This window comes from Bos taurus, chromosome 15 (assembly GCF_002263795.3).
Source record: "Bos taurus isolate L1 Dominette 01449 registration number 42190680 breed Hereford chromosome 15, ARS-UCD2.0, whole genome shotgun sequence".
In the NCBI taxonomy this organism is placed as follows: Eukaryota; Metazoa; Chordata; class Mammalia; order Artiodactyla; family Bovidae; genus Bos; species Bos taurus.
In genome coordinates, this window is record NC_037342.1 from 67,044,664 (window position 1) to 67,060,801 (window position 16,138).

General features: G+C 41.6%; 1 protein-coding gene and 1 pseudogene across 6 annotated transcripts in view; one reads left to right on the forward strand and one right to left on the reverse strand.

Annotated features, from left to right (window-relative positions):
* IFTAP (intraflagellar transport associated protein) overlaps nt 1-16,138 on the forward strand; it is a 66,658-nt gene that overhangs the window by 21,964 nt on the left and 28,556 nt on the right. The window lies entirely within an intron of this gene.
* Nucleotides 8,243-8,363, reverse strand: LOC112441709 (uncharacterized; annotated as a pseudogene).

A 16,138-nucleotide genomic window follows, 5' to 3' on the forward strand; every position in this document is an offset into this window, starting at 1 on the left:
CATTATCAGTGAAGACATTATTATATTTTTGACATTATTGTAGATAAAAATAAGAGGCTGACTTTCAATCTTTGATATTTCAGCTTCTTTGTGAATATAATTAATTGATACCAGACTGTGTGTCTAAAGGGAAAAAAATGCTTCTTCCTCCTTGTTATGTTTCTATCATTGTTTAGGTTACAAAAACACAGATATAAATAATTACATTTGATTTTCTGTTAATGCATTCATTCATTTATTCATTCAACAGTCCTCTGAGTGTCTTCTTGTCTGAATTTCTTGTTTTATACGCTAAGGATTCGAAAACATTTAAGGTATAGTTTGTGTTCACCAACACTCATTGTCTCCCACACATACACACACACACTCACACCATTATTGTCTTTTTTTGTGTGTGCTTCAGAGTAAATGATTAATTTTCATTAAGATTGCCAGTTTTTACCAATTTCAGCTTAAAATGCTTTGGAAATTGAGATGAATCTACTGTAATTTTATGATTAACTCTTAAATAAGACTTTGCTTTTCATTCTCTCATTTCATTCTTTAAATACCTGGGATCCAGATTCCCAAGTGATTTTATCAGTTTCTATATTATCACATAATAACAGCTTTCTACTCACTGCCATATTTATACACTTAAACCAGTTGAGATCAAAGATTTTGTTTCTGATTTTGATGTGTTCTTGTTTTCTTTATGCCATTCTCATTTCCCTTCCAACACTTCATGCTTTTAGCCTTTTATTGTTCTTTGAACATATATTTGGAAAAAAAAAAAAAAAAAAACCTGTCAACTCAACCTGGCTTTTTCCCTTCATACTTGTTAATATTTGAATGAAATCCCCCCTTAGGTAGAATACTATGTGTCTGAATGTTCTGGACAAATGGCCACACCTGTGACTTTATAATCAGGTTGTGGTCTAGTCTTTTGATTGTCTCAAAATTTTAGTCTCAAAATCTCTAAATATGTTTCAGTTTTTCTTAGGTTCTAATACTCTTAATAGCAGGAGAAGGTTTGACCTACCCTTATTGATAAGCAGCTAACATTTATTAAGTACTAGGAATTATGCTTGGCACTTTACCTGGATCATCTCAAACTTTGTAATAACCTAGTAAATTTCTTTTTTTCCATTGTAACTTTTAAAATTTTTATTATTCTCCATTTACAGATGAGAAAACCAAGGCTTAAGTTTAAGTAAATTGCTGTTGTGGACTAAATTTTGCCTCTTCAAAGTTTATCTGTTGCAGCCCTAACTGGCAAGGTGACTGCGTTTGGAGACAGGGCCTTTTAAGAAGTAATGAAGACTAAACGAGGTCGTAAGGTGGGACCCTAGTTCAGTATGACTGGTGTCCTCCTGGAGAGAGAGATGCGCCAGGGATGCATGCACACAGAGGAAAGACCACGGGAGGCCACTGCAAGGAGGCAGCCTTTTGCAAGCTAAGGGGAGGGACCTCAGGAGAAAAGCAAACCAGCACACGCCTTGATCTTGGACTTCTGGATTCTAGAAGTGTGGGAAAATAAATTTGTGTTGTTTCACGCCACCTAGTCTGTGGTGAATTGCTATGGCAGCCCTAACAGAATTACCTAAGCTCCTGTAACTGTTTAGTGATGGCATTGGAATATGGGCCTAGTCATCGTAGCGCTAAAGCCCATACCCTGAGCTGTTTCAGTTTTCTACCTTCCACATTGCAGCTGGGCAGTTCTCGAGACCTGGGGAGTCCCTGGCATGTGGGTAATGTGAATCATAGGAATGGATGTGCTTCCTCAAAATATAATTACTCTGTCTTCTCCAGAGTGTAAGCTCCATGAGGTCTAGTTGCTTGAGGGTTTTGTTCATTATTATTATTTTCGTGTCTAAAGCAGTGACTAGTAATGTAGAATAAATTGATGCTTAATAAATATTTGTTGAATAAATGAAATAAAAAGAAAATAAGAGAACGCAGGATGGCAGAAAGATGGACAGGAGGTCCTCAGACCAGACCCTAAAGGACATCCACATGTAATGGCTAGGCACAGAAAGAAGAGCCTGCAAAAGATGCCCTGATGTCATGATGCCCTGAGTTTGGAGTTGATATACTAGCTAATTGGGAGCCATAGTGGAATTTGAGCATGCGTGTGCACACACACACAAAGTGATTTTGAAAAACAGAGGCAAAGAAGGAGAGAAGCACCTAGAGTCAGGGAGACTAGCTTAGCCAGGAGGCTGAGCAGAAACACATATAAGGTGGTACAGACTCCATTAGGGCCATGGAGAAGGAAATAGAAAGAAAATAGGGCCAGTGAGACTCTGCAAGTGAGGAAGTGCAGCCCTTGGTAACGGGTGACTGACAGAGGATTAGGGAGAAGAAACAGCCAAAGATGGGTCACAAGTGTCCTGCCTGGAGATCCCAAGGCCCACCGAGGCCAACCTGTTCACAGTTCTCCTTTCAGGAGCCTTTTATTTTTTTTTCCTTACTGAGTGTATGTTCTGTCAAAGAGCTTAGAATCTTGGGCTGGGATTTGGTTTACACTTCTGGACTGATAAACTTCGAGTTGTCATTTCGGCCAAAGGGATATATTCACCATTCACCCTTGACAACTTCTAAAAAAGGTAATTAAAAATGAAACTGGTGACAGCACATAAAGCAACACGTTTCCAAAGCTGACATATCATTTTGGTCCCCAAAGCTATCTTGAATTTGATCGTTAGCAATGCATCTTTAAGACTTCCCCAGGGAGACGAAGCATCTTTTCTCCATCTGAAGAATGAATTTAAAACCTGCCATTGACAAATACCACAGAGAAAAATAGAGAAAGCAGCTGGCCCTCTTACCAATTTCAGAGCAGGAAAGGAATTTCAGTAAAGCATAAAAACAGCTTTCTCTCATAAAAGAAAGCACGACAACAAAACATAATCTTTGCTGCATAGCCTTTTGCAGTTGTTTTCTGTTGAGTATTAGAGACCAGCGGGCTTAGCACTGTTTTGACACCCTCACCACTGGCAGATTGCCCACCAGTGGGAGTTGGAAACGAACTGACCAGCTTTATACTTCCAGGTGGATCTTAAGCCACTTTTTCTGTGCTGTTGTTATCAGTCATTTAATTCCCCACTGAATATTGAGTGGTGTTTATAGTTCACAGGCCATTTGTAGTGTCTTTCTGTTTCCTTTTTTACATAAGCCACATTTAAAAAAAAAAAAAAGGCAACTCGGGAAGCACTTTTACAAATGTGAATTTAACAGTAAAGTGCACTGTTGAAAATAGCACAGCAAGTAGTAATAAACTTGCTCTAAATTAGGATGTAGACCATGGGGATGTTAACTTCAGAGAAATTTGTAGAAGGCATCAAATGAGGATTTGCTAATAAAAGCAAGTAGGCAATTAAAAAAAATCCACCTAATTAATCTGGCATCCAAACGGAGAGAATAAGGATTGACTGATTGATTTTTTTTGAGGTGGGGTTATTGGTCTGTCTAGTCAAGGCTATGGTTTTTCCAGTGGTCACGTATGAACGTGAGAGTTGGACTATAAAGAAAGCTGAGCGCCAAAGAATCGATGCTTTTGAACTGTGGTGTTGGAGAAAGCGGAAAAGGCAATGGCACCCCACTCCAGTACTCTTGCCTGGAAAATCCCATGGATGGAGGGGCCTGGTGGGCTGCAGCCCATGGGGTCGCTAGGAGTCGGACACAACTGAGCGACTTCACTTTCACTTTTCACTTTCATGCATTGGAGAAGGAAATGGCAACCCACTCCAGTGTTCTTGCCTGGAGAATCTCTTGAGAGTCCCTTGGACTGCAAGGAGAGCCAGCCAGTCCATCCTAAAGGAGATCAGTCCTGGGTGTTCATTGGAAGGACTGATGGTGAAGCTGAAACTCCAGTACTTAGGCCCCCTGATGCGAAAAGCTGACTCATTTGAAAAGACCCTGATGCTGGGAAAGATTGAGGGCAGGAGGAGAAGGGGATGACAGAGGATGAGATGGTTAGATGGCATCACCGACTCAACGGACTTGGGTTTGGGTGGACTCTGGGAGTTGGTGATGGACAGGGAGGCCTGGCGTGCTGCGGTTCATGGGGTCGCAAAGAGTCGGACACGACTGAGTGACTGAACTGTACTGATTGCTGAAAAGACTAAAAGGAAAAGAAAAAAACTCATGATTTTATATCGGTCATACATTTAGTGGCTGCCTGTATGTGACATATTTATCACAGCATTAATATCAGATAAACACCGAAGGAGAAAAGAAGTATTGGATGAAGTGAGCTACTTTATAGCAGAGTCCAGTGGAAGAAATACCATCAGCTGTTTAACCTGTTCTTTCACTTTGGGGGAACATCTGCAAATGGTAATTAAGCAATTTTCATTTGTTTCTCTATTTCTTTTGTCATCACTAAATCACTACACTTGGGGAAAAATTGGCAAATTATGAAACACAGAAAACTGCTGGTTCAGTTGCAGAAGGAAATCCACCCCCCACCAAACTATGATGGATTTTGAGCTGATCAAGCCATTTTGCCTTAGATATATTAGCATAAATCTTCAGCTGCAGTTGTTACAATTCATATTCATTCTGCACAGGAATATTTGGTCCATAGATAGTCGTTTGTTTTCTGTGTCTGCTGTAGTTTAGGTGTAATTGGATAAGGAAAGAAAATGTATTTAAGTATTTACAACATTCTGAATTACAATCATTAAATTATTTTTGGCAGTGTTTTTGACATGTATTTTCTTACAGTAAATGTATTTTCTGGTGTGTTTTCTCAGTAAAACACACAAAAGATATTATGTGAAGTTTTAAATCTGGTTTATGTCCTAATAAATGAGTCATTTTCTTTCTCTTTTTATAACTTCTCAACACACACATACATATATATTATTTAGCATATTTTATATGTATGCGTAAATTAGAGAGGTGTACTTTCTTGGGCAAATCGAATTTTGAACTTTTCAAAACACAAGCAAAGAATTACTGGTAGCCAAAGAACTCTTTTTTTGGCGGGGGAGGGGTTGCACTGGGTCTTTGTTGCTGCACGTGGTTTTCTCTAGTTGTGGAATTGGGGTGCGAGGGCTTCTCATTATGGGGGCTTCTCTTGTCGCATATCATTGGCTCTAGATGTGTGGGCTCAGAAGTTGTGGCACATGGGCTTAGTCACTTTGTGGCATGTGGAATATTCCCAGATCAGGGATTGAACCCATCTCCCCTGCATTGGCAGGCGGATTCTTAACCACTGGACCACCGGGGAAGTCCCCAAAGAAACTTTTAAGATGGTCACTATCATCCTTTAAGTAGTCAATTTAAACAATATAAAGTGCATGCACGTTTGTTTAGAATGCTGAGGAAGACTTGGCAACCGCCTCCAGTATTCTTGCCTGGGAAATCCCATGGACAGAGAAGCCTGGCAGGCTATGGTCCATAGGGTTGCAAAGAGTCGGACACGCTGAAGTGACTTAGCACACATGCACGCATTTCTCAAAAATCATTGTTGTCAATGTATTGTTATACTTGATGGAAAAAACTAAATTACTGGACTTGAAACTGAGGTGGTCGCGAGACTGTGTCCTTTCACTCCGTGAGTGGGTACGTGTTCACATCTGGATGGTTTTAGCAATGTTCTTTCAGGCATGGAACAATAATATTTTCTTTGAAATGGTCCACTAAACCCAAAGGGATACAAACAGGAAACCGTGTTTTAACCAAACTCTTATCTTTCTTATATGAAAATCAAACCGCATCTGTCTATATGCCACTTTTTGTCTTTTTTCCCTTCCTATTCGGATGTGTCCCAGATGGGGTAGGCTGAAGTGACGCTAGTTAGCTCACTCTTTTTGCAGCCATTGCTCCCTTAGCACATTGAGGAACCGCTGGACCATTTTTACATGCTTTCCGGACTTAGCTTCTTTTATTCTAGTTTCTGTGGTGTGCCAATCACTGGTTAGAAAAGAAGGGTTGTGAGCCAAGTACCATTTTTTCCCCCACCTTCTCCAAATCATGCTTTGTGTGACTTGTAGCCACTCATCTAATTTCTGAGTACTGATTCTAATTCCTAATTGTGGTGTCAATCCAGTTTTTCTTGCTAATGTTGAGGCCATTTCTGTATTGAGTGTGTTCCTGCTGTAATTCAGGCATTGAGTTGGAATCTGGGAATACAGATAAATGAGACAGAAATATGTCATTCTTACTAATTTCTGTGTACTGGGTGTTCCAAATGCTCTAGATGTATGAAAAAGCAATAGCAATCTGTATATTTGTAGACATTATAGTTATAGATTGATTGAGGAGCCAGTGCTCACTACTCTTTACATAGTGCTGATTAAACAGTATCCAGGATATTGCCTTTGGTTTTGGAGTCTCAATTTTAGGTTGAATAAACACTTAATATGAGTTAAGAAAAGAGCAATAAGAATGTTTAGAAACAGTGGATTTTCAGACTTTTCTTTGGTTTTTTGTTTCAAGGTTTTTTTTTTTTTTTTACATTCAAGGATGTCTTGTAGTGCTCTGAAAAAAAACGAGAGTGTGAAAGACATGTATAATTTATCTCTGTGTTTGCATTGCTCTCACACATCAATGTATGAGTCCTGTGTTATTACAGATTTGTACAGAAGAGGTTATTCTACCTCATGAAGTTTGAAAACTTGTAGGAAGCCTTTATTTATGAAGGAGACAGAAAAAAAATTACTCCAGCTTTCTCCAACCTGTGTGAGTGAAAGAGATTGTTTTAAGTAGATGCATCTTTGTGTAGGCAGGCAGAAGGGCATGATCTCAGAGTGAAGGGGAGTTTCTTAGGTTGGCAGGATTTAGTTTTATGGGGAACTTAGTATACTGCCCTTGTATTTCTTATTTTGTCATAGGTAGGATGATTGTAATGGAAAGGATGCTATTCTAGTATAGGATTCAGAAGACTGGGTCCTGACATTCATGAATTCTCTGAGATTGTAGACCTGCCGCTTACTCTCTCAGAGTCTGTATATCAGGGGTAATCCTGTCTGCTTGGTGTCTCTTATGGTTGTGGAGATAATCAGATGAAATATACATGAAGATTCTCGGTAAATTTTAAAGATTTACTCTCAAGTATTATGATTATGCGGGCTATTTATAATTTAAAAGAGGAACATCAAGGTTAAATATAAAGAAATCTTGACTTTACAGTATAAAAAGTGTAAAATACTACCTATAGTATTTTATATTTTTGTAAGATGTTATATATTTCGGTATAGTTTTCCGCACTTCTTCACTGAAGTAGCTAAAACCAGCTATGTGTAGTGCGTATTGTGTAGTGTCTAAGTGTGTATTATGTAGTGTGATACTGTACAATGCAGGCAATAATCCTACACTGGCCTCTGGTGGAGGGACTAAATAATATGTCTACGTGGATCCTTCAGGCAAAGGCATTTGTGTGCTTTGACAAAGATGAGGCATAAGAAACCTCTAATTATAAATTTTTTAGATACTGCTCCATGGAATCTTTACTTAGGACTCTCACCCGAGGTATATGTAAAGATCACCTGGGAGAGGCTTATTAAAATGCGGGTTCCTGGGGACCAATCTCCCAACTCTGATTTCCAGTTCTTATGTGCAGCCCAGGCACTTTGACTTTCAGACCAGCTTTGATAAACACCCTAAATGAGATTAAGGAAGGGTGTGGGAAGATGGATGAATTCCTCAGAATTCTGGGCTTTTGTATATATAGAATTTCTCTAGGAATAGTTGAATAGCTTTCATGAAATTGTCCACACTTTACCCAAAGGGTAAGAACAATTATTGTACTTTAAATATAACTTTTAATTTAATGCCACCATTTTACATTATTTAAAAGATACTTTGACAGTGAAAAAGCATGGCAGGTCGCAGGAATGATAAAAAAATTTTTTTTAATTGTTTTAAACTGAAATATAGTTGATTTATAATGCATTGATTTCTGCTGTGTAGCAGAGTGACCCAGTTATACACATGTACATGTTCTTTTCCATTATGGTTTCTCTCAGGATGTTGGAATAAAGTTCCCTGTGCTGTACAGTAAGACCTTGTGGTTTATCCATTCTATATACAATCCTTTGCATCTACTGACTCCAAGCTCCCAGTCCGTCCCTCACCTGCCGCACCCTCCTCGGCGACCGTAAGCCTGCTCTCTGGGTTTGCGAGTCCGTTTCCGTTCTATAGGTGGGTTCATTTGTGCCACACTTCAGATTCTACGTACAAATTATATCATATGGTGTTTGTCTTTCTCTTTCTGACTTGCTTCGCTTTATATGATAATGTCTGGTTGCAAAAATATATGGAGCAATTCACGAATTTGTATGACATCTTTGCTCTGGGGCCATGCTGATCTTCTCTTATTTAATAGCTGATCTTCTGTTATTTCAGTTTTAGTGTATGTGCTACCAAAGTTCCCCAGTCACAGAGAAGTCTCCCGCCTGCTTCTGTTGCTACCAGAAGAGTGTTTGAGCATTTTATCATTAGCAAGCGCACAGGCAGGAGACTCGGGAGGCCACCCGGGCTACGGGGGCATCTTGTCACGTGTATTTCTAGGAAATGCCCCACCGATAATTCTGTACTTTTGGTAACTTTTCTGGTCTATGTTTCATACATGAAGCTTCTTGGTAAGCTTTAAAAACTTAGTCAAGCATAACATTTTATGATTGGGGTAACTGATTTATAAGAGGCATCGCTTCTCGGCCTTTTGGCTAAGATCAAGTGTGATTTATAAGAGGACCCATCCATAAAGAACAGACCTGTGGATGCAGTGTGGGAAGGAGAGGGTGGGATGAGTTGAGAGAGCAGCACTGAAACATAGACACTATGCTATACTAAGGCGCTTCAGTCGTGTCCGACCCTGTGCGACCCCATAGATGGCAGCCCACCAGGCTCCCCCGTCCCTGGGATTTTCCAGGCAAGAACACTGGAGTGGGTTGCCATTTCCTTCTCCAGTGCATGAAAGTGAAAAGTGAAAGTGAAGTCACTCAGTCGTGCCGGACTCTTACAACCCCATGGACTACAGCCTGCCAGGCTCCTCCATCCATGGGATTTTCCAGGAAAGAGTACTGGAGTGGGGTGCCATTGCCTTCTCCGAACGTAGACAGTACATATGTTAAATAGACAGTCAGTGGCAATTGCTGCATGGTGCAGGGAGCTCAAATCTATTGCTCTGTGGCAACCTAGAGGGGTGCAATGGGTGGGAGGTTTAAGACAGAGGGGACATATGTATACTTATGGCTGATTCATGTTGATGTATGGCAGAAGCCAACACAATATTGTAAAGTAATTATTCTCCAATTAAGAATAAATAAATTAAAAAAATTAAAGAGGGACCACAAAGTTAAATGCCAAAGGAGACTTTTGTCCAAAATATTAAAACATGTAAATGTAAAATACCATATATGTATGTTTTTCTCCAGTATTTTTAGGAAAGTCTTCTTAAGAAGGAAGGAGATGCATGTAGGTATTCTCCCTGAATTGAGGGTTTGAAAACAAAATGCTTTTCACCTCTATAAATGAATGTTTATTTATTTATTTTTTTTGTTCATGGTAGGAAATTAGAAAGTACAGAGAGGCATCAAACATATGCACACACAACAAAACAAAAAACGTACTCTTTCTCCGGCAGGAAAATCTTTAGCTACTCTGTGGTCATTCAGAATGAAAGTTGTATTTCTCCTTCTCCCTTGCAGTTGGGTATAGCCATTTGACTAAGTATGTGCCTGTAAGAAGTGAGGGGAACTGATGTGTGTAACTTTGAAGTCACATCCTCAGGAAACATGCCCTGGACTCTTTTTGTTTCATTTCCCCTGGCTCGAACTAGGCAATCATTGGAGCAATTCCATAGACCCAGAGGGGGAAGCCCTATGCTGAGGATGGCAGGGCACCCCACCAGCCTGGATCCCTGCGTCGTCTCATGGAGCAGGGCCTGCCCACCTGCCCCATGAGGAATAAAATGAGAGAGAAATAAAATTCTTGTTTCAGCTGCTCTGTTTTGGTGCTTCCTCCATTTAGTAGCTTAAACCAAACCTTGGCGAGTAACAGAGGGAGGCAGACATGCATGCTTTCTTCTTCTCTTTTCTTCATCCTCTTGCTTGGAGCAAGGGTGCTTCCTCCTGGATCATGTGGAGAAGGGTGGTTCCTTAAAAACAGCAGAGCAGAAAGATAGAAGGAGCCTGGGTTCTAGGATGACTTTGTGGAGCAGAACAACCATATTAGCCCTGAATTATCTCTACCTGTACTGTTACATGAACGAGAAATAAACTTCTGTCTAGTTTAACCAATTGTTACTTCGGGTATCTGTTTCACGTACGCAAACCTATATCCAATTAATAAAACCATAATCCTGTGTCTTAAGAGATAAATCATGGACATATTATATATCCTTCTTGAATTTTTCTTTTGGTTAATTTGTATATATGAAAGGCAATGCGAAAGAATGCTCAAACTACCACACAATTGCACTCATCTCACACGCTAGTAAAGTGATGCTCAAAATTCTCCAAGCCAGGCTTCAGCAGTACGTGAACTGTGAACGTCCAGATGTTCAAGCTGGTTTTAGAAAAGGCAGAGGAACCAGAGATCAAATTGCCAACATCCGCTGGATCATCGAAAAAGCAAGAGTTTCAGAAAAACATCTATTTCTGCTTTATTGACTATGCCAAAGCCTTTGACTGTGTGGATCACAACAAACTGTGGAAAATTCTTCAAGAGATGGGAATACCAGACCACCTGACTTGCCTCTTGAGAAATCTGTATGCAGGTCAGGAAGCAATAGTTAGAACTGGAAATGGAACAAAAGACTGGTTCCAAATTGGGAAAGGAATACGTCAAGGCTGTATATTGTCACTCTGCTTATTTAACTTATATGCAGAGTACATCATGAGAAATGCTGGGCTGGAGGAAGCACAAGCTGGAATCAAGATTGGCGGGAGAAATATCAATAACCTCAGATATGCAGATGACACCACCCTTATGGCAGAAAGTGAAGAAGAACTAAAGAGCCTTTTGATGAAAGTGAAAGAGGAGAGTGAAAAAGTTGGCTTAAAGCTCAACATTCAGAAAACGAAGATCATGGCATCCGGTCCCATCATTTCATGGGAAATAGATGGGGAAACAGTGGAAACAGTGTCAGACTTTATTTTTTGGGGCTCCCAAATCACTGCAGATGGTGACTGCAGCCATGAAATTAAAAGATGCTTACTCCTTGGAAGGAAAGTTATGACCAACCTAGACAGCATATGAAAAAGCAGAGACATTGCTTTGCCAACACAGGTTCATCTAGTCAAGGCTCTGGTTTTTCCAGTATCATGTATGGATGTGAGAGTTGGACTATAAAGAAAGCTGAGCACCAGAGAATTGATGCTTTTGAACTGTGGTGTTGAAGAAGGCTCTTGAGAGTCCCTTGGACTGCAAAGAGTTCCAACCAGTCCATCCTAAAGGAGATCAGTCCTGGGTGTTCATTGGAGGGACTGATGTTGAAGCTGAAACTCCAATACTTTGGCCACCTGATGGGAAGAGCTGACTCATTTGAAAAGACCCTGATGCTGGGAAAGATTGAGGGCAGGAGGAGAAGGGGATGACAGAGGAAGAGATGATTGGATGGCATCACCGACTCAATGGACATGAGTTTGGGTAAACTCCAGGAGTTGGTGATGGACAGAGAGGCCTGGTGTGCTGCGGTCCATGGCGTTGCAGAGAGTCGGACATGACTAGGCAACTGAACTGAACTGAACACAATTATTGGATTTCCCAGGTGGTGCAGTGGTAGAGAATCTGTATGCCAATGCAGGAGCTGCAGGAGATGTGGTTGGATCCCTGGGTTGGGAAGATGCCCTGGAGGAGGGCATGACAACCTCTCCAGTATTCTTGCCTGAAGAATCCTGTGGACAGAGGAGCCCGGTGGGCTACAGTCCATAGGGTTGCAAAGAGTCGGACACGGCTAAAGCGACTGAGCACACACAGGAAGGTCAAATCTGAATGAAGATTGGAAGGAAGTGAGGAAGTTAAACCTGCAGAGACTTGAGGGAAGAGCGCTCGAGGCCAGTGGAACAGTGCAGAGGCCTAGTGAAAGCAGTACCCAGCCTGGCTGAGGAACGGTGCGGAGGCCAGAAGGGCCAGAGTGGTATGATGAGGGGAGAGAGGAGGAGAAGCTGACATCACAGGCTGTGGAGGTGGGGGTGGACGAGGCATGGTAGCTTTGTAGGTCCTTGAATGACTTTGGTCATATGTATTATTATTATTTTTTTAGTAGCTATATTTTTGCACCCTTCTTATTTACGGTCTTTGAATAAATTTTTGCACATGGAAATGCTGGTTCAAAGATATGCAAAAATGTAAGGCCTTGATTAAGTAAAAAAATTTCAAGGGAATAGATCAGACATTTTTGGCTTTGTAGTGAAATCTTTGCCCACATAATTATTTTTTTGGATAAATTCTTAGACATAGAAATGCTGCTGAAAGATATGCAAAGTGTTATGCCTTTGAGTGAGTAAAAGTTTTAAGGAGATAAATTCTGTTTCTCTTAGGCAGAGGTCATGTCCTTTAACTTTCTCAATTCCTAGTGTTCCAGCCTAGCATGGTACAGAACACACAGAGATCTCGATGGGTGAAGGGTAGTGCGTCAGTCCACCTTCCAGTCTTAATCGTTACATGTCCTTAGGAATGGGGAAAGGATATTTCCCTTTCAGGAACTGTGAGTAAGTTTCTGATAGAAAGGTCCTTATTCTCCTTAGGCTTACAGTTTAGTAGGAAGGGATAACCATGGAAAATTAAAGAAAGGCAATTGCAGATGATTTCAGTATATTTGGAGAAGAGAACAGGATCATGTTTCTAAGTCTGTGACTATATGAGATGGTAAAATGATCAGAGAGTTATGTAGCTTCAATTGATACACACATTTCTTCCCTCGTTGGGGTGTGAAGGGAAGCTGGAACTCTGTGGTTGGCTTTTGTTTTGATTTCAACATGTCTTGGCACCACAAAGGAATTGGATTAGTGATGGTGGTCTTTGGATCAAACTCAGTATTTGAATCAAGGGGGTGCCAACAATCCAACTGTCCATTAACTGGTGAATGGAAAAAAAAATGTCTATGAAGATAATGGAATAGTTCTTGACTATAAAAAGAAATTAAATACTAATATATACTACAATGTGAAAGACCCTCAAAGATGTCATATTAAGTGAGGAAGCCAACTACAAAAGAGAATAGGTATCATTTATATGCAGTATCTAGGAAAGGCAACTCTGTAGCTTTAAAAAGTAGATTAGTGGTTGCCTGTGTTTGGCAGTAGGAATGGAGAGTGACTACAGATGAGTATCTGAGACTTTTGGGGATGATGGACATGATCTAAACTGTAATTGTGGCGATGGTTGGACAACTCCATATATTTATTAAAAATTATTGAATTGTACACCTAAGTGACTGCTTGCTCCTTGGAAGGAAAGCATGACAAACCTAGACAGCATATTAAAAAGAACAGACATCTCTTTGCAGCAAAGGTCCCTATAGTCAAAGCTCTGGTTTTTTCAGTAGTCATGTATGGCTGTGAGAGCTGGACCATAAAGAAGGCTAAGTAATGAAGAATTGATGCTTTCAAACTGTGGTGTTGGAGAAGACTCTTGCAAGTCCCTTGGACTGCAAGGAGATCAAACCAGTCAATCCTAAAGGAAATCAACCCTGAATTTTCATTGGAAGGACTGCTGCAGAAGCTGAAGCTCCATTACTTTGGCCACCTGATGCAAAGAGCTGACCCATTGGAAAAGACCCTGATGCTGGAAAAATTGAAGGCAAAAGGAGAAAGAGGTTGGCAGAGGATGAAATGATTAGGTAGCATCACTGACTCAATGAACATGAGTTTGTGCAAACTCCAGGAGATAGTGGAGGATAGGGAAGCCTGGTGTGCTGCAGTCCATGGAATCACAAAGAGTCCGGCACGACTTAGTGACTGAATAACAACAAGGCTATGGTTTTTCCAGTGGTCATGTATGGATGTGAGAGTTGGACTGTGAAGAAAGCTGAGCGCCGAAGAATTGATGCTTTTAAACTGTGGTGTTGGAAAAGACTCTTGAGAGTCCCTTGGACTGCAAGGAGATCCAACCAGTCCATCCTAAAGGAGATAAGCCCTGGGTATTCTTTGGAAGGAATGGTGCTAAAGCTGAAACTCCAGCACTTTGGCCACCTCATGTGAAGAGTTGACTCATTGGAAAACACTCTGACGCTGGGAGGGATTGGGGGCAGGAGGAGAAGGGGACGACAGAGGATGAGATGGCTGGATGGCATCACTGACTCAATGGACGTGAGTCTGGGTGAACCCTGGGAGTTGATGATGGACAGGGAGGCCTGGCGTGCTGCGATTTATGGGGTCACAAAGAGTCGGACACGAATGAGAGACTGAACTGAACTGAACAACAACAACACACTTAAGTGAATTCTACAGATATACCTCAGTGAAGCTATGGAGAGGTAGAGTTACTGTTCACGGACACCTAGATGCTTACCTGAGTTATAGACACCTAGATGCTTACCTGAGTTATAGACACCTAGATGCTTACCTGAGTTCTTCACTGGATGAGCATATAGCCTTGTGACTCTGGATCTGGCTGAAGAACTCTGAGGGTCCTGATTGTCATAATTATTTCCTACCAAGAAAATAAACCATATGTGCATAGACTTGACCTGGAGGAGGGCATGGCCACCCACTCCAGTACTCCTGCCTAGAGAATCCCATAGACAGAGGAGCCTGGCAGGCTGCAGTCTATAGGTTCGCACAGAGTCAGACATGACTGAAGCGACTCAGCAGCAGCAGCAGCATAGACTTGAAAATTTTAGGTAGATAAAGACTGTGATACAAAAAAGAAACAAACTTCCCAGATGCCACAGTATCCTACCTTGTGTAGACAGTGCCATTAACGGGTTAGCCTGTTAGGGGTTCTGGGAGCTCAGGGAAGCTGTGCTCCCATATGCTGCATCTCTACCCACGCTGGGCCAGCTCCCTTCTGCAGCCTCGAATGAAGCTGTTGGCAAGGTGAACTCATCGTATGGGATGATGTATGCAGCCTCTTTGTACCACAGTGTGATCCATTTGACAGATTGCAAGCGTTCTGTAATACCTACTACCACCACCACCACCACATAGATTGTTTTTTTGTTTTTGTTTTTTATTTATCTAGGGCATGCCAAATGAAATTAAGAGAATAGTACAGATTGCCGTGGAAAGATCAGGTGAACCTTCTGAGGTATCTCGAGGGAGAAACATAACCACTTGGAGACAGTGTCTTCATTTCTGTTCTAGAAACACAAGAAGAGCCCACTTTGTGAACTCTTCTCCTTTCTAAACTCCTGTTACCGAGGCTCCCTTTACTTCTCGCTTGGATTGTTGGAGTAACGTCGTACTTTTTACCTCCAGTTTCTAAAGCACTCTGCTGTGTTCCATCCAGTTCGTTTCCTTAGAGCTTGGTCTAGTGATGACTCCCTAGGGCCTTGGCACAGTGCAGAGTTTTTGTCAGGCCCCATAAGTAGCAGGCCTTCCATGCATCGCGCAGTGCGTTCTCCTGCCTTCCTGGAGGTGTGGTGGTTCTTCCTCGTGCGGTTCTTCCTCTGTGGGATAGCTCTGCACAGGGCTCACCTGCTGAAATCGTGGCCAGTTTTCAGAGTCTAGCTCAGACTCCGCCTTCCTGTATGAAGTCTTTTGTGATTCTCCTAAACCAACCGTGACTTCACCGTTCTCTAACTCCGCATCCCCTTACAACCTCTCCTTTTTTTGTTGTTGTTTAGTTGCTAAGTCGTGTCCGACTCTTCTTGTGACCCCATGACGGTAGCCCTCCAGGCTCCTCTGTCCATGGGATTTCCCAGGCAAGAATGCTGAAGTGGGTTGCCATTTCCTTCTCCAGAGGATCTTCCCCGCTCAGGCGTCCATCCTGCGTCTCCTGCATTGGCAGGTGGGTTCTTTACCCCTGAGCCACCAGGGAAGTCCATGCTCTGCCTCAGTTGTGTTCAAGCTGAGTGGTTTGCATACCCGGCTTGACTTCTTAGTCTGTAGACTCTGTAAGGGCAGGGACTGGGTCTTCCCCATCTTGATCACATTGCACATATTCGATGCTCAAAATATAACCTCTGGGTTGAATGAACTGCATAATTCAACTACGACTCAGCTTTTCTCCCTGAAAATAAACTTACAGCAACTTTACA